Source organism: Diabrotica virgifera, chromosome 9 (genome assembly GCF_917563875.1).
Source record: "Diabrotica virgifera virgifera chromosome 9, PGI_DIABVI_V3a".
NCBI lineage: Eukaryota > Metazoa > Arthropoda > Insecta > Coleoptera > Chrysomelidae > Diabrotica > Diabrotica virgifera.
Genome location: NC_065451.1, coordinates 123,924,855 through 123,951,837, shown reverse-complemented (window position 1 = coordinate 123,951,837; position 26,983 = coordinate 123,924,855).

Sequence of the window (26,983 nt, the reverse complement as noted above, 5' to 3'; positions counted from 1 at the left end):
GGGAATTGAACTTTATTTTTATTTGAAGTTTCTTGCAAGACTCTCGTCGCAAGAAACGGGGCGCTATTCGTCCCGTATGTGATAGTATTTAATTGAATACATTTTATAGAATCGTGGGTATCGTCCCTCCATAGAATATTTTGTAGAAAGCGTTGATCTTTGTTGATCCACGTCTGTCGAAACATTTTTTGAATGTCACAGGAAAATATGAATTTGTATTGCCTGAAACGAACCAGAATGTCGAATAAATCGGGTTGAACCTGATACCCTTTTAATGAAATGTCGTTCAGACTTTTTCCTGTAGAGCTTTTACAACTAGCGCCCATGACGACACGCAAAGTTGTACTTTTATTTTGTTCGTTGATGACACATAAATGTGGAATAAAATATTTTTTGTCCGAATTTTCATTTACGAACGAAAGAGGTACATATTCAGCATGCCCTAAAGAAATATATGTGTAAATGAAATTTTTGTACTCGAAAAATAATTTTTTATCTTTTTGGAATTTATTTTCGAGTGAAAGTGTCATCGAGGCCTACGTTCTCGGTGTGCCTTCTTTACTCTGACGCGAGTCAGAGGCTCCTCCCGCCGAGGCTTTGGAATTCCCAGCTACCGCATACGTCACATGCGACAAGTTCTATAAAAGCTGGTGGTTCCAAACCTCGGTATCTCAGTTTTTTTTAGTCTCTCGGTAGCCGCCGAAGAGACAAGACGTGCAGAGTGCGGACGAGCAGCAGTAGCAGCGCAACAAGTCGAGGAGAGGGAAGTGCTTTAGTGTAACGTACTTCTTAGTACGGCTGTGAATGTAAGCACAGCAACACTAGAGCGCTCGCTCTCGCTAGACGCGAAGACGTGGAAGCAGAGGCAAAAGCCAACCTCTTGGATGTGATGAAACTCAGGAAGTTTGATTTCATTGAATTTTCTGAGACATTGCAAACAAGAGTTGGAAAGCAGAATAAGCAATAGCGGGCTCGACGTGAGCCCGCTACGGGATACTCTCTGTGCCTCCGATAGGAATGGGTACAGTTTAAAACACTGTACCTCGACACTGCAAGGTGTAGTTATTTAGAATACATCTTGCAGCCCCGGCCCCTAAGGTCATAGAGTTGAGAAAATCAAGAGGATCCCGTACCTAGTTCTGTCTAGGTACGAGAACTACCGCGCTGTTGTGCAGGGAGCCAACCCTGAAGTCGATGTGGTGTCGGGCCAATCGGCTAAAAAAAAGGCTTCTTCTAAAAGTTAGGTTACCGCTCCCAACCAAAGATGACACGAGTCAGATCTCGGTCACCCCCCAGATCCAAGGCGCTTTCCCCGCCAAGATATGCAGACTCTAAAGAGTCCCTCCTGTTACAGCACCCTGAAGAGAGCAGCGATGACCACTCGAGCGACCAGGAAGATGGCAAAGACGGTTTTACGATCCAAAATCGTAGAATAAGAAAAAAGAAGTCAAAAGGCAAGGACTCCACGCAGAACGTCGAGACCACCGAGAACGTCACCGAAGCCACCCAGGAAGTCGAGGATTCCCAGAACATCGAGGCCACCCAGGAAGTCGAGGACATGGACGAAGACGTCCCAGGCGCCGAAGGCGGGGGCACTACCAAACGTCAGCGGTTTGAAGAGGATGCCGCCAGCGAAGACGAGCTGACAAGGGCCAACGCAGAAATCAACCGACTTAGAACCCTGATGAAAGAATTTGCAGCAAACGTTGATGCAAACAACAAAAAATACGAAGATGTGATCGCACAACAGAAGGCAGAGATCAAAGAGCTGAATACGGAGATTCGACGAATGAGCGAAAAGATGGATGCCAGATTCGACGAGTTGATAGCTCTCCAGAAACAACTCGCAAAGAAACCGGAGAAGCAAAACCCCGAAAAAACGGACAAAAAGCCACCAGTAGAGCAGCCTGCCACCAAAAAGATGACCACCGAGCAGACTCGACCACCCAGCCAGAAGGCTACCACCTCGACGAAGGAGGCGTCCACCCAACAGAGGAAAAAGAGAAAGGAAGAGTTTCCACCCCTGGTGACACACCTTCCACTAACCGACGAGGAAGACGCCGCATGGACGTCCAACCAAGAAAAAGCCATGAAACTAGCTCCCCAGGTACAGCTACCCCTCCCCGAGGAACCAGTGCCATCCACGAGCACAGATAGGGACGCGCTTGCCGCTTCCAGTCAAACTGATACAGTGTCAATGGAAACAAACCAAGACGAAAAAGACGCCGAAGAAGCCGTGTTACCTGAAAACCAGGTAACACCATACAGAAAACCGCCTGTAATTAAGTTACAGAGTGTCAGCGAGACAGGGGCTATTCTTACCATAGCCCAGGGCAAAGGCATCATCACCACAAACAAAATCTCCAGAAGTGGCAGAGAGACGCTCATCCAGGCTAAAAGCCCGGATGACTACAGAAAGATGACAAGGATAGTGGAGGAATATGCAGAAGCATACGCCGCCAAAGAGAAAAAGAGGCTACAATGGATAGCCTTTCCACTCGACGAAGACAGGAAACCAAAATTAGTGTTACGAGGATTGCCCACGAATACCACCGAGAAGGCAATCCAAGAAGACATGGCAAACCAATATGGAATAACCTGCCACACAGCACGTAACATGTCTACGAGAGTAGGGAAAAGGAGGCCACTACCCATGTTTGTCATGACACTGGATCAGGAAGACGTGGAAAAAGCAAAGCGGGTAACGAACCTGTGCCACATGAAAGTTGTGGTAGAGGACCTACGCAAGGCAGCAGGACCGACGCAGTGCTTCAACTGCCAAGGGTACCATCACGCCCAGAACTCGTGTCAAGGACCCGAGATGTGTGAAGTGCGGCGAAGAACACCACTCAAAGCAGTGCCAGAGAGCCAGAGAAGTCAAGGCAAGGTGTGCCAACTGCAATGGGAGCCACCCAGCCAACTACAGAGGATGTCCTAGGTGCCCAACCTGGGGGAGGCCTCCACCACAGAGGTCACAACAGCGACCACCACCAAACCGAAGACAGCAGGCAACCGGGGTATCCTACGCGCAAGCCACGCAGGGAGACCAACCAGCGCAGAACAACACACCGTCCAACCGACCAACCCTCCCAGACGAAGAGTACCTAGTCAGGATGGTCACAAACATCGTGACTAAGGTAGTCCAAGAGGTGATAATCAGCACCAGGCAGGCACAGAACTAATGGCAGAGAGGGGATACTTGAGGATAGGCTCCTGGAACCCGGGAACATACTAGATGAACTCGCCAACAGATACGAGATGGACATCGTAGCAATTCAGGAAACAAAACTGACCAACAACTTCAACCTAAAGTTTCCTGGATACGACGTATATAGGAACGACCTCACTAGAAGATCAGGAGGAACGGCCATCCTAGTAAAGAAGGGTATTAGACACACCAGTTACACTACTCCACCACTGGTCAACATGGAAGCCACAACAATAGAAGTTAACATGAGGCAAGGCGCAATAAGGATCACATCAGCCTACGTAAGACCACAAGACCCTTTAATGGACGATGACCTAGATGCGTTCCTAAACATCGCCGAACCATCCATCATAATAGGAGACCTGAATGCAAGATCCCTCAACTGGAACGACAGAGCTACGAACAGAAATGGACGACTACTAAACAGATACATAGAAAACAACGAAGACACAATGGCAATGGGCCCAGAAGAACCTACCCAGGAAACGCACTTCCGACACACATCGACTTAGTTGTAGCCAAAAACCTAGGACTGCAATCAGAATTAATCACGCTGGACGAAGGATCAACTGACCACCACCCCATCCTACTAGAAATCGGAACATGGGAAGAGACAAACCCGCCAAAAAGAACAAAAAAGAAAATAAAGTGGACTAACTACAAAAGGTTAGTAAGTGAAGGAATAAACATAGTGCCAGTAATAAACAATCCAGAAGAAATAGAAGGAAAAGTCCTAGAGTTCGAAAATATCATCCAAGAGGCAATTAGAAACAGCACAACAGAGGAAGATGTCGAGATATTCATGGGAAGGTTCAAAGACATACCACAAGAAACACAAGAGTTGATAAGGGAAAAAAATAGAGCAAAGAAAACAGCAAGAAGAACAAGAAACAGAGTAGATAAATCCTGGGCAAATATTTTAAATAGGGAGGTCCAAACGGCCCTAAAACTCCACCGTAGCGAAAAATGGGACAACTTCGTACAAGAGATGGAAGAACAAGACTCAAACATGAGAAATGTCTGGAAGCTCCAGAAAATGCTGAGAAGCGACAGGAAACCCATCCCCCCACTACATGGAAGATACGGCATGGTATACACCATAGAAGACAAAGCAGAGGCGATGAGGACTACACTCGAAGATGAATGCAGACTGAACTTCCACCAAGACGAAGACGACGACTTCCTGGAAGAAGTCGAAGAACAAGAAGAAGGACCAGAAGACCCAGAGGACTTCATCCCCCCAACATCACCGGAAGAAATCAATGAACATATCAAAAATAGTTCACCGAGAAAAGCGCCTGGCCTCGACGAAATAACCAACAGAGCCCTAATCTACCTTACCCTGACTCTGGGGTCATTTCCAAGCAGAAACTGGCGTTTTATTTTAGTTCCAGTAGTTATAGTTAGCAGTAGTGTTTTATTTTTAGGTGTACATACAAATTAAAATGTAAGAAAACGAGCTTTGGTTTGGTTCTTTTCAGAACCAACCAAAGTTTCATAGAAGATAAGCCGTAGTCCTTAAGTGTAAGGACTGTACTGAGTTCTGGTTCGGCAGAACTCAGTACAACTCTTCAAGTAGCTGTAGTTCCAGTATTTTTATTTTAGGTTTAATTTTAAATGTAAGAATCCCTGTGTATCGAGTTCTTTTTAGAACTCGATACACAATGCACCGGCCTTTGTTAAGGCCCATGGTGCGCATTCCCCACGGCAAGATGCCGTAGCCTTAACCCAGGAGGGTTAGGGCCCAGCTGATGACCAGCGACGCCGTTCATTAGCATATGGACGAGGACCCAATAGGCCGGGGGTGAACTGAGTAGCCCCTTGCATGTCATAAGTCGGAGGCCCTTCTGGGGGACTTACACTCCGACTTATTTCCCCTATTGAGGACATGGCGCCAACTAGTGAATGAACCCACCACCCACCCTGAGATTAAGAGCCACACAAGCCATCCGGCTGAGTTCACCAGGAGGTGGACTCAAAGAGGACAGCGGGGAGGCCATGTTAGAGTTGCCAGGGCGGAACTGGGGCTGGTTCCGTCAATCTAACATTCCGCCTCATCGAGGGCTCCTGCAGAACCTGATGTCTTAGGTGTGCCAAATCACCGACGAACCAGACTTCCCTGTCTGGAAGAATCAAGTAGCTGCCCTAAGATAGGATGTCCCGGAGCAGACAGTCACTGCCAAGATGCGTGCTCTCTCAACCACCGGGAAGTAGCTGCTGGGAGAATCGGAAGGCCGGGAGAAGGATGTATTCTGAGGGAGCTGGTGCACTGACGGAGGATGGAGACGCAGGACGCGTCTCCGACGACACAAGACGAGTCCAGACCATCGACTACCCCAAGAAGCTGCCCACGTAGGTTTGTGTGAAACTTAAAGACATTTTTCTCTTTTATTTTATAATTTCTATTATTTTAATATTTCTATTATTTTAATATTTTACATGTATTTTTAAATTTCTTTTATTTTAATAAATTTTATTCCAGCCACATTTCTAGTGCCGGGTGATAATAATCTTCAGAAACCAAAGGAGACCCATACCTAGTTAGATTAATTATAGATATGTTTGACAGTATAAGATCAAGCAGTTTATTTTTACAATTTGAAATTGTATTATATTGATTTAAATTATTTAGATTTTGAAATTCTTTAAGCAAGCTGCTCTTTTCACAACTTAAGTTAATAAATCCAGGAATAATAAAATCTCCAAATATGATGACATTTTCTGACAATACTTGGTTATAAAGTTCTAAACACCTTAGGTGTCCTATGGTGTAAGGTCCTTACACCAGGAGGTATATATACACAGGAGACATAAAATGAATATGTTTTAAACCTTACCTTAAGTAACAAGCACTCAACAATTGTATTACAATTAATATTAATACTTTCTACAATAAATTTCTTTTTCAATGCTACCATAACTCCACCACCATTGTCTTGCCACTGGCCCTATCTTTGCGGAAGACTATGTAGCGATTATCAAAAAGTTATTCATTTTAGATTCCATCTATAAACCATGTTTCAGTTTCAAAATCTTCACTAAGAACATCAGAACATTTTCTGACAATACTTGGTTATAAAGTTCTAAACACCTTAGGTGTCCTATGGTGTAAGGTCCTTACACCAGGAGGTATATATACACAGGAGACATAAAATGAATATGTTTTAAACCTTACCTTAAGTAACAAGCACTCAACAATTGTATTACAATTAATATTAATACTTTCTACAATAAATTTCTTTTTCAATGCTACCATAACTCCACCACCATTGTCTTGCCACTGGCCCTATCTTTGCGGAAGACTATGTAGCGATTATCAAAAAGTTATTCATTTTAGATTCCATCTATAAGCCATGTGTCAGTTTCAAAATCTTCACTAAGAACATTGGTATATAGGTCACTTGTTTTAGTGCGTAGGCCTCGTACATTTTGATAGTAAATGTTTAGATTTTGGGTCTGCAGTGCGTGTATCGTTAATTCTGATTCTGAGAATCCATTCTGCCTCGTTGGCATCTTCGTTTTTACTAAAAAATGAGACACGAGGGTACCGGATGGCCATACTTCCCTCTTCCAAGCTTTTTTTAGTTCATCTCTTCTGATGGTAACTTTCATTGACGTATAAAGTTCAGGGTGTCTAGATGGATGAGACTCACACCGTACATCTTTAAAATTCTGGTCTAAAAGCCGCTTCAAGTCTGCTGTGGTCGTATTTGGTGCAAGCCTAGTTACATGAAGGGATACACACTTATTTACTGACTTCACATCCTTGGGTTCTTCGTTATTCCCAACCATAAACTTGCGGTATCGCCTTCTATGCTGCTGCTGCCATTCTCCTTCATGATTTTCTGTGGCCTAAATTTATTATTTCTTGCATTTTATTAGCCGTATGAGCATGCAGAATACCAGCGTTTAAGTTCTGTCTATTAACGTCTGTATTTTGTTGATGCGTTTGGTTAATATTTTGTTTTGGTTTTGATTTTAATTCGTCAGCTGATATCTGCCTGACAGCAACGTTATGTGTCTGGTTTTGGCGTAGCAACCGCAGAACTGTAACTTTTATTTGCAACGTTCTGTGTCTGTGGTTTTGGCGTAGCAACCGCAGAACTGTAACTTTTATTTGCAACGTTGCCAGTGTTCATGTTTAATAAAGATATATTTTCTTTTAATAGTCTAATATTTTCTAATAGAATATGCTCTTTAGCTTTTAATTTTTGTTTTAATTTAATTAATGTATAGCCTAACTTTCTATAGCACAGCATTTCACCAAGTTATTTTTGCCAACAACTACCAATCCAGCTACCCTTAAAGCACAAGATGGATGGAAAACTGCTTGACACGTTACACATCTCACAATAGTAATAACATTTCTTTCGCAACCTTTGCAAGTTTTAATTACATCGCAATTCGCGGCATTCTCTTCTCCGGCCATGTTGCCGAGCTAACAAGTTTGACAAGTTTTTGTTTTATTTTTTTGGTTTTGTTTTTTTTTTTATTTTTGTTTTCTTATTTTGTAATGTTACGACTTAAAAGTTTCTTTGAAACTTTTTGCAAGTAAGGGTGAGTTGTTACGGGTTAAAAGTCGCTAAGCAACTAGAAACGATTTTTATAAATCAGATTGTCATAATCTTTGCTTCATTGTCACAAGTACTGGCCTAAATAATTATAAAAATCAAGCTTCTATATTGTCTTAAATATTAGCTGCTATCAAGCCATTTTTAAGTCCGAAACCATATAGGAAATCCGGCATGAAGTAGGCTTTAGGTATAAAATTGCTAACTGTCTAGTAAGTGTTATCTCTTTGTCTTTACCTGTCTAGTGTCATATCTTGTTCACTTTTGATTTTCACTTCATGAGGACAAGACTTGTCTTTGAAACTGTCTAAGGATTTTAAATCGGAAGTCATTCAGAGAATTAATCAAGAAATATTCAACTTTCTGAAGTTTTAGGGTATCTTGCTTGTCAAGGATTTATAATTCTCGGATATTTAGGTCTTCAAGACCTTTCTTTTTGGCCACACACTATCTTTAAGGTAAGCTTTGTTTTTTTAACACCTGATTCGTGGTCTAAAGGGAAACCTTTAGTAGTTTTAATTTATACCTTCTGCTCTTCTTGCATGCTGATGTATATATTCATTTCAGGCCAATTTTTCTTTCTCCCCTATTTATTGTATATTGTGGGTTTTTGAGATACCTTTACCAGGGCCGACAAATACTTGGAGAAACTATTAAGTGCCGGTGGAAACAAAGTGGAAATAAAGTAAACTAGAGAGTTGTGTGTTTTTCCCGTACGACAAATGAAACATCGACAAAAATATAAGGTAGGATCAGACCAATTTTTATCCTAAAAGAAAACGTTGTTTTACCAGTCTAAGCCACCACCGCCACATACAGTAGTCAAATAACTTATTTTTTTTTTGTAAATAGTAACATTACATAGTTTTAAATAATTACAATATTAGTGTACGCTAAAAAGAATATTCTTCAAGGCAAGCATAAACATTATTTTTGGGCTTTTTATCTGTTTCTTTTGTTTTCATATTTTTAACTAAGATTAAATAATTATAGTTATAATATATTGATTTTATAGTTTTGTAAATAAGAATAAATAGTTTGTTTTCTCCGATTTGATTTCTTATTACTTGTTTGATTAAGTTAGGAAATAAAAGTATTTATTTACCTTCGCCTAAAAAGAAATATAGAATATAAAAACTAGTAACATCGGCGAAGAGTAACATCCTTGTGGCTTTTGAAAATTATATTTATTACATTATTTCAGATGCCTGAAACTGCAGAAGGATGGATTTCCAAATCACAGGAGTTTAGCTTCCCCCATTGCATTGAAGCTATTGATGGGAAGCACATTACTATACAGTCACCTTTACATTCAGGATTGGAATATTTTAACTACAAAGGAATTTTCAGCATCGTTCTACTAGGAGTATTATTATACTACTAGTGGGGGCCCATAGCCCATTTCAGCATCGTTCTACTAGGAGTATTATTATACTACTAGTGGGGGCCCATAGCCCATTTCAGCATCGTTCTACTAGGAGTATTATTATACTACTAGTGGGGCCCATAGCCCATTTCAGCATCGTTCTACTAGGAGTATTATTATACTACTAGTGGGGGCCCATAGCCCATTTCAGCATCGTTCTACTAGGAGTATTATTATACTACTAGTGGAGGCCCATAGTTCTTTCTATCATAGGTTTGTTAGTAGTAGACGATACGTATGCTTTTCCCGATCTTTTAAATTTTTCGCCAAATTTTTCTTCCAGCTTGATTTATCACCTTTACGTTTTCTTGATTTTTTTATTATTATTTTTGGGACTTGCATGATCTGCTAAATAGTTGTTTGGTTATGAACACGTTGTTGTCGTTGAGTTTAAAATATTTGTTTTCTCACAATACTGTTTATAAGTATTAATTTTAACGTTGTGGTTTTAATATTAATACTTTTTTCGGTGTGTAAAAAGTCTATTTACGAGCTATAATGGCGGTTTGGAGTAGTGAGGAAGTTTTGGATTGTTTATAGATTTATACCAAAATGAACCGATAATATGGAATCCTAAACATGGACAACATAAAAATAAGAACAAAGTAAGTAACTTGCTTTTATTTCTGAATATGGTAAATTGATGCCATGCAATGACTAACAAAAAAAGAATGTGTGTGTACTTTGTACGCACGTAAGAAGTTATACTTCTAAATATGATTTCAATGAAATAAATATACTTTCGGACAGTTTATTTGTATTTTATTTAAAGATTAAATTAATTTTAACTTACTACTTTCCAAAAATTTTTATTAAAACAATACCAAAAATTAAAAAAAGATTAGAAAACACCAGGATTTGAACCGGGGACCTCTTGATCTCCAGCCCAACGCTCTACCACTGAGCTATACCCTTTTGTTTATGCGGGCTACAAGATTTCTCAGACATAGTGATAAACATACGAAGTTAATTATAAAATACTTTAAATATTACTTATTATCTTATTCCCGAGGTAGACAAGTCCAAATGCACAAAAATTATAATACATATTAGTTATTTATGATATAAATGCTAAAAGCACAATTTTAAGGCACGTATGTGAAAGATTCGCTTCGTTCATTCTGCAATTCACATGAATGCAATACCTACAAAAACTTTACTTGAACTTGACTGACATTCCATTTTTATATTTTTCTTGACATTACATCAAAACTGCCTATACTGTCAATACGTAAATCATAACAACTATAGAATAACATCTACTTTTATTGTTGTAGGTATATTCTAACAAATTTTTAATAGTTTTTTTCTACAAACGTAGTAAAAATGCAATAATACAGTTTAAATTAAATTTAAAAATCCTTTTAAAACACCTTTTTCAAATTGCGCAAGTTGTATTATTAATATTAATTTTAATAAATGAAATATAAATATTTTGACGTTTCACAATTTGACAATTCACTTTTAACTGCAGTGCCTTAAAATTTTTAAAGCACTGGTGCTTTAAAGTAGCATTTTTAACGCTCCTATGGAGTGCTATAAATTGCATTTTTAACACGTTTATAGAAAAATATATTTAAAAACACTAATATATCCTTTCCACACCTTTTCTGGACTGATACATACATAAATTAAAACATTTAGTAACGAACTCCATACTGTCTGTGTGCGCATGTGCGCAGATTAATAAAATTTCACCCTCAATCGCGCCTAAAGAAGTATAACTTCAAAAATACTTATTTACATAGATCAGCAATTAAAGAAATTATAATTATAATTTATTATTTTTTTATAATTTATTATTTTATTTATTTCTGTTTACTATTTTAAAATAAATAAATATTTCCTATTTTAGATTAATGTTGCTTGGATTCGTATTGCTGATATTATGAATGTACCTGTGAATGAATTAAAAAAGAAAAAAGAATCGCTAATGGCTACCTTCAGATTGCACCAGAAAAGGAAAATGCAGTCCATAAAATCAGGCATGGGTGAGGATGAGATTTACAATTCCTTTTGGCCATTTCACGACCCTTTGTACAACTTTTTAAAGGATGTGTACGAGTGTCACAGCTTAATTAACACCGAGGAGGATAATAATGAAAGTAAAACAAAATTTTTATTTTACACGAAGTTTATTTACATACGATTTCTATAAAAATAGTGTTACAACCCTGTAACTCAATAGATCCAGGAGGTGGAAGGTGACGCATTAGGAACTTATAAATATAGGTGTTTGTCATTTTGTTATTCAGTTTTCGAAGATCAGTTTTTAGATTTGTTTGTACCAAGAAATTGTAATTTAAAAAACAAAATTGTTTTAAAAAAAAGCGTTTTCCCGTTCGAAAACCATATTTATAGTTCATATAATCCAATCGTATGTCTGTGGCCACACGAGCTCTTCGAGGCAAAATCAATAATGATAACAAAGCATTATTTTTATTATTTCTCCATACACCTGGCCGAATTATTTCTGTTAGCATTATAAGTATCAAAGGAACCAGGGGGTGTATAATTATCTCGAGAAGTGTTACTCTTCCTCAAAAAATTATGTAGATAAATACAAGTTATCGACACAATGGAGGCTTTGGTGAGTTCTAGAGGTATATGTCTTTGAAAGATTCTGAATTTGACGGACAGTATACCAAAAGTATTTTCTACTTTTACCCGAGAACGGGACAATTCTTTATTGAATATTCTTTCCGGAGACCCTAGTGCGTGATGACCTGGAAAAGGTTTCATTATGTGTGTACTGAGAGCAAATGCGCCATCACCTAAAAAATGTAAGGCATATCCTTATCGCTATTAGGTAGGGGACTAGGAAGGGGTAAATTTAAACTGTTAGATGATAGTTTATGACAAAAACACTTTGGTTAAATACTCCACCATTACTTATTCTCCCCTGAGAGCCTATATCGGCAAATATGAAATAGTAATTACCGTACCCACTTGCAAAAATACATGTAGGCTTAAATGCTACTTAAGTACACATAATGCTACATCTACATAACATTAAAAGTTAAAAGACGTGTCGTTCGGTGCGGACCTGTTTATATTCGCTCTCAATTTACGGCGATATTCTCAGTCTTACCGTAAACGATATTGTTTAAATTTTCACTACAACAGAGTATTGCTTTAAAGTATTAGTTGGTGTAGTTTTTCTGCTTGCATATGGATTTTGAATGTGAGTAATTAATTCATAAATTTGATGGTTATAATTCTATTTCAAGTCAGAAATCAAATACACTAATTACTGTAAAAAGTTCGTCTAGTTTTTACTTAATAGACTATTAATCGTTTCTGGTTAAACGATGCCAATCTGTGTACTTTGTACTCAAGGAGTCACCGGCAAATCACACGGTCTGAAATGTTGTGGTGGTTGTCAGAAATTCTATCACGCTAAGTGTGTTGGTTTAACTAAATCGGATGTCTCACGCTTTCAGACACCAGGTTTATCTTGGACGTGTACTAATTGCAGAGGGACAGTTGATAAGAGGCGTTCGGTCATTGTCGCTGATGAAGATTCTGATGACTTTCCTTTAGAAGAAACCTCCTCGTCACAAACGTTGAAAGTTTTGCATAGTATTCAGAAGAATATGGCATCAATGAACATTAAATACGGAGATTTGTTGCAGTCTGTTAATTTTTGCAGCGATTCAATTACAACTTTTGAAATTTTTTTTTCCTGGAAGCCGTCTGTTGTGAACCGGTTGTACTGCAGCCACTTGGCTTATTGTACATCTTCCATTGTTTATGGAACCCATTCCAGAATTCTGGAACCCTGTACCAGCTTGTACAGGTCTAGTGGGTGGGTGCCATATAAATTTGGAGTCATTTCGATGTCTCCGAAAAGTGTTTGCCGCCTCCGATCCAATGCCTCACAGTCATGCAAGATATAGTTAACTGTTTCAGGTTCTCTGTTACAGAGTCTGCAGCTCAAGTCTCCATGAAACAGCCCCATTGTATGTAGGTGACCCTTAACTGGCGCATGTCCAGTGAGGAAAACTGTTATGACTCTGAGCTGATTCCTGCTTGTTTTCAGCAGTAACTCAGCTCTACTAGCACATGTCCGTCCGATATACATCTTGCCATGTGTTTGACCGGGTACACTCTCCCAGTGTGAGTTGTGTTGGCTTCGGATCCAGGCTTTTTTTCGTTCGCGGACGGTGCTTTTTGGCACTCCCACGGCCGGCTCTGGACCCAGGTATTTTGTAGCTGATGCTCTCTTGGCAAGTGCATCAGCTCTTTCATTGCCGTATATGCCCCGATGACCTGGAACCCATACCAGTATAACACTGTTATGTTGTGCCAGTCTATCAAGTTCTTGTCGACATTCCCACACCAGCCTAGAGTTCACCTTAGGGCTTATAAGAGCCCCAATGGCTGCTTGGCTATCTGTGCATATGTTAACCCGCTGCAGTTCGAATGCCCTCAGGTTGTTTTCTCTTGCACACTGCAAGATTGCAAAAATCTCTGCCTGAAATACGGAGGTACATTCCCCCAGTGGAATAGAAATGTTGAAATTTCCACCACTATAGAATATTCCTGCGCCCGAACCGTCTGCAGTTTTAGACCCGTCCGTATACCAGGTGCAACCCTGCAGTCTGTGTCGAGAGTTTCCTCTGTCCCATTCGTCTCGTGGGCAAATGTCCACTTGAAAAGGTACTTCAGGCATATATCTTGATGTCATATGGTCAGAAATCATCATCCATTCGGCATCATTAATTTCATTCGTTATTTTACTATGTCCTGATTTAACTGGTACGTTGCTCAGGTTTTCTCGCAGTCTATAATAGCCCATTCTCGCCTCACCTCTTATTGTTATATGTAAAGGAGGGAGATCCAGTAGTGCCTCCATAGCTGCCGTAGGTGTGCCCCTCATAGCCCCCGTGATCCCGAGACAAGCAAGTCTTTGCACCTTGCTTAATTTGATGGCACTTTTTTGCTGCACTTTTGGCCACCATACCACTGATGCATATGTAATTGTGGGTTTTACCACCATGTTATAAGTCCAATATACCATGTCTGGTCTCAAACCCCACATTTTTCCATGAGTACGTCTGGCTACCATTAACGTAGATACCGCTCTCTTCGTTATTCTTTCTATCTGCTGATTCCAAGTAAGTCTTGAGTCTAATATTAGCCCGAGATACTTTACTTCACTCACCAGATTTAAATGTACACCATTTAGACTTAGAGGACCCAATTCCTCTGAATTCCTTCTTTTAGTAAATTTCATGATTTTGGACTTTAGAGGGCTGATGTTAAGCCCTACATTTGAAGTCCATTCTGTAACTACGGTCAGAGCCTGTTGCATTCGATCTCTGACTGTACCATTAAATTTTCCGTGGGCTAAGATGACTAGGTCATCCGCATAGCCCAGGACGTGATGCCTATCGTTGTCGAGTCTAGCTATCAGGCCATCCATGACCAGATTCCACAATAGAGGAGATAAGACTCCCCCTGTGAGCAGCCTCTGGCTACCTGAGCTGACACTGTATCCCCTAGCAACGTAGCATATATCACACGGCTTCTCAGCATGCAGTCTATCCATCTACAGCTTGTTTCGTCTATTCCTTTTAGACGGATCGCCCTTGTGATCGCTTCGTAGGAGGTGTTGTCAAATGCTCCCTCAATATCGAGAAATGCACCAACATCACCTCTTGGTTTTCTAGAACGTACTCCACTCTCTGTACAAGATGGTGCAGTGCCGTTTCTGTGGAGACTCCCGCTCGATATGCATATTGTCCCCGATGTATCGGACTTTCAACCAATACACCATCCCTGATATGCCTATCGAGCAGTTTTTCTAAGGTCTTCATTTCTACTCTTACTAGATAGATAGATAGATATGTTTATTGTTTCTAATGAAAAATCATATAACAAGAGGTTGAGTACAAATTATTACACATAAATAGTCGACGCTTAATGGAGATTTAGTTACAATTATTCATTTAATATAAATGAACGCAATCTGAGTGCATTAATAAAAAATGTACACAGTTCCTTAATCTCAGTGGGAGAATGGGTTGTATTTAAAAACAGAAAAAAGCTCTCGGTATTCTCTACAAATGATCGAATAAGGGGTGATCTAAAACACGAGTATAATGGACATTCCAACAAAATGTGGGAAAGAGTCTCTAATTTGTGTAAATTACATATTGAACAATTTTCAGTTTGGTCGATGTGATACGAAATCCCTTTATAATAAAATTTTATGTAAAGTTTAGAGCAAAGTCTGATTTGTGAATAAAGTCTTGTAATATATATGGGAGTTTTTAATTGTAAATAGCTTTGCGGTTGCCTATTGTGTGAGAAATGTTTATAGTACAAAGAATAGCGAGAACTTGTTAATGCTGATAAGTCATCTTGGAAGAGTTTTTCTTTCATTTTTAATAACAAACCGTTTCTTTGATGCCTCAGTAACCCCCATGATAAATTTTCCCAAGTTTCTTTTGCATCAATTTCAGAAAAATAATTTTTTAGCTGAACTACCCAGTTATAATTCTCATTATTGTCATTATTGTTACATAGCTGACGAAGACGGTTATAACAAATTCTTGGATACCTAGAGGAGTCCATAAGTAAAATTCTCTCAAGCCAATTAAGTGATATTTTAAAAATTAAGTATTTTAAGTGAACTTGGCCAACTTCTAGCCTAACATAAGTATTGGGGGTATTTTTTGGTAGATGCAGCAGTCTCTTAAAGAAATTAGTTTGAATTTGTTCTAGAGTATTTGAGTAGCGCAGACCCCAGACAGATATACACTGAGAAACACAGTTTAAAATAATGGAATTATATAATGTAATTCTCGTCTCCCATGAATTTACTATTGCATTAGACAAGAGGTTCATTACTGCTCCTATAGACTGCTTGGCTCTAGCAATCGTAGTAACAGCCATCTCTCGAAATAACGAGGAACTACTAAACGTTACACCCAGATAATTAAATTTATTAACGCTTTCAAGTTTTTGACCATTTAGTAGGAATCCTCGCTCTTTGGAGAAATGGCCACCCCTCGAGAAGACTAAGATTTTTCTTTTGGAAGTGTTTATAGTCAGTTTATTCTGTGAGGTGTAGGTTTCCAATATTCGTAATTTGCGGGTCATGTCAACTTCTGATTCTCCTAATATTATCAAATCGTCGGCATAGAGTAATAGAAGGATATCAGTATTACCATTAATATTAATTCCCTTTGCCCCTGCCTCCCTAAAAAGGCCTCCACATCTGAAAGAAAAATTGAGAACAAAGTCGGGCTTAAGCATTTTCCTTGAAGAACACCTTCCGTTATTTTATATTGTCGTGACAATTGTGAATTTGAGCGAACCTGGAAGGTAGCCGATGCGTACAGGAATCTAATTAATCTAATAAATTTAGCGCTAATGCCACACTGAAAAAGTTTGTTCCATAACAAGATATGTTCGACTGAGTCAAATGCTCTTTGGAGGTCTATAAAAGCAGCGAAGACTTTTCTTTTCTTAAGTCGCAGTTGTAGCTGAACAGCTGAAGTGAGGGTAAATATATTATCTAGACATCCCCTGCCTTGACGAAACCCATTTTGACATTCTGGAATAACGGAAGTATTGTCCAGCCATATCGTTAATCGATTAGATAATATCTGCGTGAATAGTTTAGTTAAACAGTTTACTAGAGCAATTCTTCTGTAATTCTCTGGATCTTCACGGGAACCTTTCTTGTGCAACATTGTTAATATAATATTAGACCAGGCTGAAGGCATAGTTTCGGTATCTAGAATACGATTGTACAAGCAATTTAAATATAATAGCCAATTATTTTGGAGGTGTTTCAAGAACTCAAATGTAATATTATCTAGTCCGGAGGCTTTGCCATTTTTGCATTGTTTTAGAGTATTGCTAATTTCTTTAAGAGATATAGGGGCGTCCAAAATAGGACAACGAACGTCAAAAAAAAGAGTATTATCGACAATTTTCTCTTGCGAAATATTATTTAAAAATAATTCCCACGTGTGAATATCTAGATTAGTTTTAACTGTATTTCCCTTAAAATACTGGATCGTTTTCCAAAAGTTTTTTTGATCGCGAACGTTACTTAAAGCCTGCGTAAAATTGTTTGTATAAGATTTTTTCTTGTTATCAATCATTGTCTTATACTGCTTTTTACTAACCAAATAAGCATTTTTATAATTTGGTAGAAAGTTGTTGATTTTTGCTATTTTCAAATTTTGCTGAACAAATTTTTTTGAGTTGTAACATTCCTTATCAAACCAAGGTTTATTATTTTTTCTGGAGTTTTTTGGAGTATTAAATAATTTTTTCGATAAGCCAAGAAGCAAAGAGGTGTTAGTAATTGTTTCAACAAGCTTTTGGTATGAGTTTTCCAAGTCTGGCTCAAGCATACAGTTTAGTGAGTTTTTTAAAGTATGATAAAATGCTAATGCGTAGTTTTCATTCCAAGATGGAATTAATGTGTATTCTGGATTGTTGGACTGCTGTGTACATTTTTTATTTATAGCTGACGGTAAATTTAATATCAGCCTTAAAGGGAAGTGACTTCCAGAGGAGGCAAAATATTCCAAAACCTGGAGACTTTCTACTGAAGAAATTTGAATATTTTGCATCCATAGCAAGTCGACAACACTATTACCTGCAGAAGCACAGTAAGTAAATTGACCCGGTATGTCACCTTTAGTTCTCCCATTCAAGAGAGTGAATGAATTTTCGTCCATAAAGTTGAATTTAGTTCTAGTGGTACTTCACCAGAAGACCCCATTCGGCAATTAAAGTCTCCACCTATCAAAACAGGAGTGTTTGGATACGCATTGTTTACTTCTTGCAAAGGAAAATTGAAAAGTTCTAAAATGCTATCAATGTCTAAGTTAGGCTTAAAGTAAACATTGCTTATAATTATCTCCCAACTGTTACAGGATATTAAACAAGTTAACCAGTACAGTGACTCATCTAAAACACACACATTTAAAGTTTTTTTCACAAAAGTTATTAAACCTCCACTGGCCCTGCCGCGAGATTTATCACGAACGGCGTTAGAAAAACAAACATTGTAATTGTCCAAAAATATGGATGATGGCTGATACAACAACCATGTTTCAGATATGCAAAATACCGAGATGTCCCTAGAAAAATTAGAATTCACGAAATCTTCAATATGGGAAAAGCCAGTAGAATTCCAAAAAGCAATTTGTAATGATTGCTATTTTTCCTGTGAAGTTGTGGTATTTTTTGATGATTTTGATCCTCGGTCTCTTGGTGGTGATATTTCTTCATCCCTGCTTCTTTTGGAGCTGTTAACGTTTTCATTGGCTGCGACAATTTTTGGAACATTGTTATTGTAGCGTATGGTAACAGATTTTCCATCTCGCTTGAGAGAATCCAGTTCTTTTCTAAAATTGTTCAGTTCCTGCATTTGTAAAGGTGTTTGGTCTGCTTTAATAGATATATTTGGGTATGTTTTACGACAGAGGTTATTTTTATTGCGTAGTATGTCCCTAACAATATATTTTTTACTCATTTCGGCTCGAATTGGTCGATTTTTACCATGCACTGGTTTTCCAATTCTACTAACTGATGAAATTTGTACTTCTTTGCCGATATTTAACAAATTTAAAATTTCTAGAGTGTTAGCCATATCTGAATGTGAGGTTGCATTAAGCTCTGGTAGTCCGAAAACTATTATGTTGTTTTCTCGCTTAATCCTTTCACAAGTTTCAGCATACATTTCAGGCAGAGAAAACCCCTCGGGAGAACCACTATTGGCTATTTTTTCAACTTTTGTAGCTAGATGATACAGTTTGTAGTGCAGCACACTGAGTGGCCTTTTTTCACTTTTAAATACAGAACTGTTAAATTTCTTAACTTTACGCACTATACTTAACAACATACATGTGTTCACGTCTGCGGTCGGCACTCAACACTAACAAGATTAAAGAAATTGAAAAGTTGACAAAAGAAAATTTAAATTTAAGGGATGAGGTCAAGTTTTTAAATTCTCGAGTGGATACACTTGAGCAACAGTTAAGAGCCAATGATGTTGAGATATGAGGAGTTGCTTTTATATGTTAATGATATTTCTGCCTGTTTTAAATTTGCTAAATTTATTATGTATGCCGACGATTTAAAGATATATAATTCATATTTCATGTCCTAATGATAGAATTCAATTTCAAGAAGACTTAAACAATTTATCTGATTATTGTGTAAGAAATAACCTGGTTTTAAATGTTTCAAAATGTAATTATATACATTTTTCTCGCAGCAGCCCTGACTTAAACTATAACACATATGAAATTTCTAACTGTGTATTGCATGCAGTAGAAAGCGTTAAAGATCTTGGTATACTTTTGGACCGTAAGCTACTCTTTGATCAACATATCTCTAATATTACTAGAAAAGCCAGTAAGCAATTGGGCTTCATATATAGAACTTGTTTTGAGTTACAAAGCCCTTTTACCATTAGAACGTTATATATGGCATATGTCAATAGTATTTTAATGTTTGGTTCTATTATTTGGAATCCGCGTTATTCGGTATACATCTCTAAAGTAGAATCCATTCAAAACAAGTTTATTTCCTATTGTAAAAGGAAATTTTATCCTGATATTGATAGACAACGCATTCGCTCTAATTTAAAAATAATTTCTCTTGAGCATAGTAGACAAATTGTGGATGTCTTATTTGTTCACAAGGTCCTAAATAATAATGTAGATTGTATTGACCTTATAAATTTCCTGAAAATTGTTACTCCAAGCCACACTACTAGAAATAATTATACTTTTGTTACGGACCAAGCATGCACAAATTACTTTTTAAATTCACCTGCTCATAGAATGACAAATACTTATAATAAATTGTCTCGCGTTGTGGATATTGATATCTTCTTTCATAAAGCGGATATGATTAAAAAACTATTGAAGAATCACTTCCTTGAAACTTAGTCTTTTGGTGTATTCAGTCTTGTTATCGCTTATTTTCTCATTTTTTTTCTTCTCTTTTGTTCATACATAATATATCATTTTCTGTATTTATGTTCTTACTTCAATGAATATTTTTACTTTTAGTTTGTAGTTATATATCAGTTTGTAAAATTGTAAATGTATCTGAAATTCTGTAGTGGATACTTTTATGGGTTTGTCCTGTCTGTATCCCAAATAAAATAAATAAATAAATAAAATAAAGTATATCAAATGAAAGAAGAGAACGGATTTTTTTCAAGAATATAGGGGTTTTGGAGATAATACTAAACAGCTCGACTTTATATCCTCATGTATTGTTGCCATCAAACCCAAATATCAGTACCATGTTCATGAAAATAAACGTCTAGATAATAATGGATTTTATTTCACGTTCAATGAGACTAGAATTCAGGTCTGCAAAACAGTTTTTAAATCTACGTTGAATATCACAGACAGACTAATTCGTACAGTTGAAAAGCGCTCGAAAATTGGAATAGTAGAAAATGACCGTAGAGGAAAACAGAAACCACAGTAAATTTCAAGACAACATTAGGGAAGAAATGAAACGCCACATAAATATCCATGAATAGTTCCATCACGATTGGTGTAATGCAGACACGGCTGGCGCTACGTTTTGTAGTACATACTTCAGGTCAGTAGTAGGTACTTCTGTTGTGTAGTATGGTCTTCTCAACAAAAGCACCTACTTTTATGTAAAATAAAATGCTACAAAGTAGATACTATTTGATGAAGCAATAGCATTTACTACGTTTTACAGAGTATACTTTGGATGAGTAGAGATAATTTGATTTTAAAAATGTCTGTCCGGAGGGATTTATACAGGTAGTTTCGGTTGAAGCTACTGGGACTCGCAGAGTATTTTATTTTAGGTAAGAAGAGATATAGTTATTTGGAATTAGAAAAAATGACAGACGAACAATTCACTGAATTTTATGAACCAATTCCATCTGACTAAGAGTCTGTATACGGCCATAACCAGGAACACGAAACTGCGCCTGGTACGGACGCTTATCTTTCCTATCGCTACCTATTCTTCAGAAACTTGGACCATTAAAAAGTCCGACTCACGACGTATAATGGCCTTTGAAATGTGGGTATATCGTAGAATGATGCGCATACCCTGGACAGCACATCGCACAAATATCTCAATATTATCAGAACTCGACATCAACACTAGGCTTACCACCATCATCAACCAAAATATATTGAGGTACTTTGGACACATTACCAGACGAAGAGAAGGCATGGAGAGGTTAGTGGTTGAAGGCAAGGTAGAGGGTAAAGGAACTCGAGGAAGATCGCCACTCCGATGGTCACACCAAATAAAATGCGCCACCGGTTACTCTCTGTCTGAGGCAGCACACCGCGCCCAGGAGAGAGAAGAATGGATAGCAACCATTCGTCAAATACCATAACGTCACCACATCCTTACGAAGGATAAAGGACAGATGAGGAGGAAGAGTCTGTCATCTCAAATGCAAATGACGACAACTCTGATTATCAGAATGGGCTTAGAGAGCCTTCTGAATATGTCAATATACATATGTAAATACACTTATTATAAATCCTGTAGCCAACGACGACAAAAATTCTGACAATATTCCCGGTACGTCGACAAATCATCAAGAGTACTTCCATGATCAGTGACGACGAACCATCGACAAACTACAGCAGTGCCTCCTATAGGACACAAGTAAACGGTGCCAGCCACCGTAGGAACAAGACGTGCCAGCAGCGGAGCGGAAAGCAACGACAGCAGCCGAAGAAGTAAGAGTGGCTCGACTGTGAACTTTTCAGTTCAGTCTTGAATGTAAGCAAGATCGACTGGATGTGGTGAAACTTAGGGAATTTGATTTTATTGGGTTGTCTGAGACGCCATAGCTGGACATCGGTTAGCGGAAAAAGCAGAACGGGCTCGACGAGAGCCCGTTACGGGATTTCTACTGTGCCTCCGTAAGGGTATCGACACTGCAAGGTGTAGTTCTTTGGAATCTACATCGGGCAGCCCCGGCCCCTAGGTCAGTAGAACGAGAAAGTCAAGAGGATCCCGTACCTAGTTCTGTCTGGGTACGTGAACAACCGCGCTTTTGTGCAGGGAGCCAACCCTGAAGCCGACGTGGCGTCGGGCCAGTCGGCAGACAAAAAGACTTCGTCTAAAATAGGACCATTCGCCCCCAAACCCAAGATGTCCCAAATCAGATCTCGGTCACCCCCCCCCCCGTTCCAAGCCGCCGACACATGAGGACTCTCGAATAGAGGGTAATAATCTCTTTCAGCACCTAGAAGACAACGACGGTTACTCGACCGACCAACGGTCACAGAAAGACGGGGAATTCCAACTTCCCAAAAAATGAAAGAAAAAGAAATCGAAGAAAAGCGAAAAACAGGAAGACAAACCGAGAGAAGCAGAGAACATGGAAGAGGATGAGGTAGATGCGGCAGGCAGAGACACTACTAAAAGAGCTCGAACCAAATCCGAGAGCGAGGAAGAAAAGAGCGCGAAAGAAGAATTAGCAGCCATGAGGGAAGTGATGCAAAATATGAGTGCCAAGTTTGAAGAGTAAATAGCAAGAAAAGAAGAAAATACGCGACCAATTGCCGAAATCAAGCGCCAAAGAGAGGAAATGACGAAGATGTCTAGCCGGTTGGACGACCTACTACAAGAGTTGAAAGAAACTCGCAAGCTGCTTGAGAAGTCCCAGCATCAGGAAAAACAGCCATCCAAGCTGCCCAAACCGAGGCCACAAACCGAGAAGCCAGCCACTGAGGCAAAGAAGACATGCACGGAGAAGTCCAAACCAACCGCCGAAGCGAAGAAACCTATTGAAAAATCAAAACAGAAAGAAAATTTCCCGGCACTGCCATCTACCTCCAACAACGAAGATCTGACGACATGGGACCGTCAAGCCAACAACGCAATGAGGGCCAAGTCACCCCAATAGAAATGCTCCTACCAGAAGGACCAGTCAAACCGATCCACCCAGCTACGAGCGCAGGTGGTAGTACGCCTGCCCCGAGACGTCCCAGTGTCTCAGAGTCAGAATGTCAGATGGAAACCAACCAAGACGAAGACACCGCAGTGTTGCCTGAACAACAGGTAACACATCACCGTAAACCGCCTGTAATAAAATTACAGAGCGTGAGTGAGACAGGGGCCATCCTCAGCATTGCTCAAAAGCAAAAGATCATAACAACAAATAAGATCTCCAGGAGCGGTAGGGAAACCCTCATACAAGCCAAAAGCCCCGAAGACTATAGGAATATGGTCAAGGTAGTGGTGGAATATGCGAAAGCATATGACGCCAAGGACAAGACCAGAAGGCTACAATGGATAGCCTTCCCGCTGGACGAAGACAGAAAACAAAAAGTGGTTTTGAGAGGGTTACCCACTAACACCAGCGAGGCAACGATACAACAAGAAATGGCAGAACAATACAATATTGTCTGCCATTCAGCCAAAAACATGTCCACTAGAGCTGGCCCCAAAAGACAACTCCCAATGTTCGTCCTGACTGGATCACGAGGACGTCGAGGGAGCAAAGCGGATTACCAACCTGTGCCACATGAAGGTCGTGGTAGAGGACCTACGAAAGGTAACCGGACCAACGCAGTGTTTCAACTGCCAGGGGTATCACTACGCCCAGAACGCGTGCCACAAGGACCCGAAGTGTGTTAAGTGCGGCGAAGACCACCCCACAAAACAGTGCAAACGTGCCAGAGGTAAAAGCTACGTGCGCCAACTGCAAAGGCAGTCACCCAGCCAACTACCGAGGATGCCCTAGGTGCCCAACATGGGGAAGACCACCACCAAAGAGGCCACAACAACAACCACAGCAAAGACGGCCACAAGCAACCGGGGTTTCCTACGCCCAGGTCACGCAGAACAACACACCGATCCCAGACGAAGACTACCTAGTCAGAATGGTCACCAACATTGTGACTAAGGTAGTCAAAGAAGTGATATTGGGCACCAGGGAGCCACAGCCATCACACTAGACGAAGGGAACACAGATCACAACCCCATTATACTAGAACTAGGAACATGGGAAGAAACAAACTAACCGAAGAGAACTAAAAAGAAAATAAAGTGGACAAATTATAAAAGATTAGTTAGTGAAGGAATAAATATAGTGCCAACTATAAACGAACCAGAACAAATAGAAGAAAAAGTCCTACAGCTAGAAAACATCATACAAGAAGCAATTAGAAACAGCACAACGGTAGAAGAAGTCGAGATCCATACGGGAAGGTTCAAAGACATACCACAAGAAGTAAAAGACCTTATAAGGGAAAAGAACAGAGCGAAGCAAATAGCCAGAAGAACGAGAAACAGAGTAGATAAATCCTGGGCAAATACATTATACAGCGAGGTGAAGACGGCTCTTCGACTACACCGCAGCGAAAAATGGGACAACTTCGTACAAGAGATGGAAGAATCAGACTCAAACATGAAAAACGTCTGGAAGCTCCAGAAAATGCTCTAAGAAGCGATAGAAAACCCATCCCCCCATTACATGGAGCAAACGGCATGGTATACTCCATAGAAGAAAAAGCTGAGGCGATGAGGTCCACACTCGAAACAGAATGCAGGCTAAACTTCCATGAAGATGAGGACGACGACTTCTTAGAAGAAGTCGAAGAGCAAGAAGAAAGACCAGAGGATCCAGAAGACATCATCCCCCCAACATCACCGGAAGAAATAAACGAACACATAAGAAACAGTTCACCGAGAAAAGCGCCTGGTCTAGACGAAATATCAAATAGAGCCCTAAAATACCTTCCCAGAAGAGCTATAGTGTATTTTACAAACATAGTGAACGCGATATTGATATAAAAGATTCCCAAACAGATGGAAAGAGGCCCATGTCATCATGATCACAAAACCTGGCAAAAACCACACGTTCCCGCAGAACTACAGGCCAATCAGCTTACTCCCAGCGATCAGCAAAATAGTGGAAAGAATCATCCTCAGAAGACTGCAAGCGGAAACAAACAGACTAGAGATAATCCCAGAAGCTCAATTTGGATTCAGAGCAGAGCACTCCAGTGAGCTACAAGTACTCAGACTAACTGAGTACATAGCAGCTGGTTTCAACGACAAGCAGTACACTGGAGCAGCATTCCTGGACGTAAGCAAAGCTTTCGACAGAGTATGGCATAAGGGGCTCATATATAAAATGCGAGGCCATGGGTACAGCGGGGCGATGACGAGGCTGATCTCTTCGTACTTGGGCGACTGGAGCTTCAGGGTTCGGATAGGACAAGTCCTGTCCGAGCTCGGGAGCCCGGAAGCTGGGGTACCGCAGGGAGCAGTCCCGTCACCCCTACTGTACACAATATATACCGCAGACGTACCTAAAACTCCGGGTACCATTATGAGCCTCTACGCAGACGACACAGCGATAGCGGCCAAACAGAAACGTAGACATAGCAGTGACCAACCTGCAAACAGCGTTAGAAGACATAGAGGAATGGAGTATAATGTGGAAGATAGCCATCAACTCCGAGAAAACGCAAGCGGTACTATATAAGAAAGGAAGACAACAGCCAGAAGAACAACTGACGGTGCAGAACACCCCCATCGAGGGGAAAGACGAAGCCAAATATCTAGGAGTCATCATGGACAAAGGATTAACCTTCAAGAAACACGTAGAAGCCACGGTCCAAAAAACCAACATGGCAAGAGCAACACTAAGAGGACTAACAGGAAAGAGAAGTAAACTAAGACTGAAGACTAAAATAAGGCTCATAAATAGCATAATACTTCCGATACTAACGTACGCATCTCTCGCATGGGGACACGTGTGTAATACAAAAAAAAAGAAGATACAGGCAGTCCACAACAACAGCCTAAGAGACGCAGCCAAAGTCCCAAAATACGTAGCCGAACGATTTCTCTTCAGAGAACTACAGCAAGTAAGAGTCACGGAGATGATGACAGACAAGGACAGGGTAAAATTTGCAGAACTGGAACACCATCCAAGCCCAATACTGCGAGAGATGCTTTCCACCGGTGGAAGCACAAACGTCCAAAACAACAAATATTGTAAAGTGGGATAAATAAATAAAATAGTGTAAACAGTGAACGGTTCGTAGCTCGAAAACAAGTGCCGAAGAAAACGTAACACACGTAGGTCCAATATCACCTTTAAGGTAAGTCAGATATAAAAAAATTTTTAAAAAAGACGTAAGCCACCAAAAAAATCACAAAAACAAAAAAATTATAAAATTCTTGAGTTCCAAGCCATTTTACTGAGCTCAATGGGGCTTGGTACAATGACTTGGGGCCCAAGCAAGCAATTTTAGTTCCGCGGATAAGTAATTAAGAAGATAAAGGCATAGAGCGCTTCACGCTGGCCTAGTTTTTTTTGCATTCGATTAGGGTACCACATGGAATCTTATTACCCAGGATTCCATTGTGAAGAGCATTTGGCTACGATAGTTGTGCCCCCATCGCGCATCAGCGTGCTATGGGGGGAAAGGGATGGCCTCGGACATTGGAGCGAGGTGGGGTGATCCCTGTTTTACTCGGGTCAAAACAACTCTCCCCAATGAATTGTTACACCCGAATGTACTTTTTCGATAGGGTGGACATCTCCCACAGGTCGGGTTGAATCAAACTGCTTGCTTGCTTGCCTCCTATAGTAAGAATATTCCAATTGAACCACTTGTTGAATTTACCAATTTTTCAGGACCGGTAAACATACCAGATGATGCTGTTATGCCATATCAAATATTTTTATGCTTATCTCCGGAAGATTTATTGGATGAAACTGTTCTCCAAATATACTAATGTGGATAAAGAAAT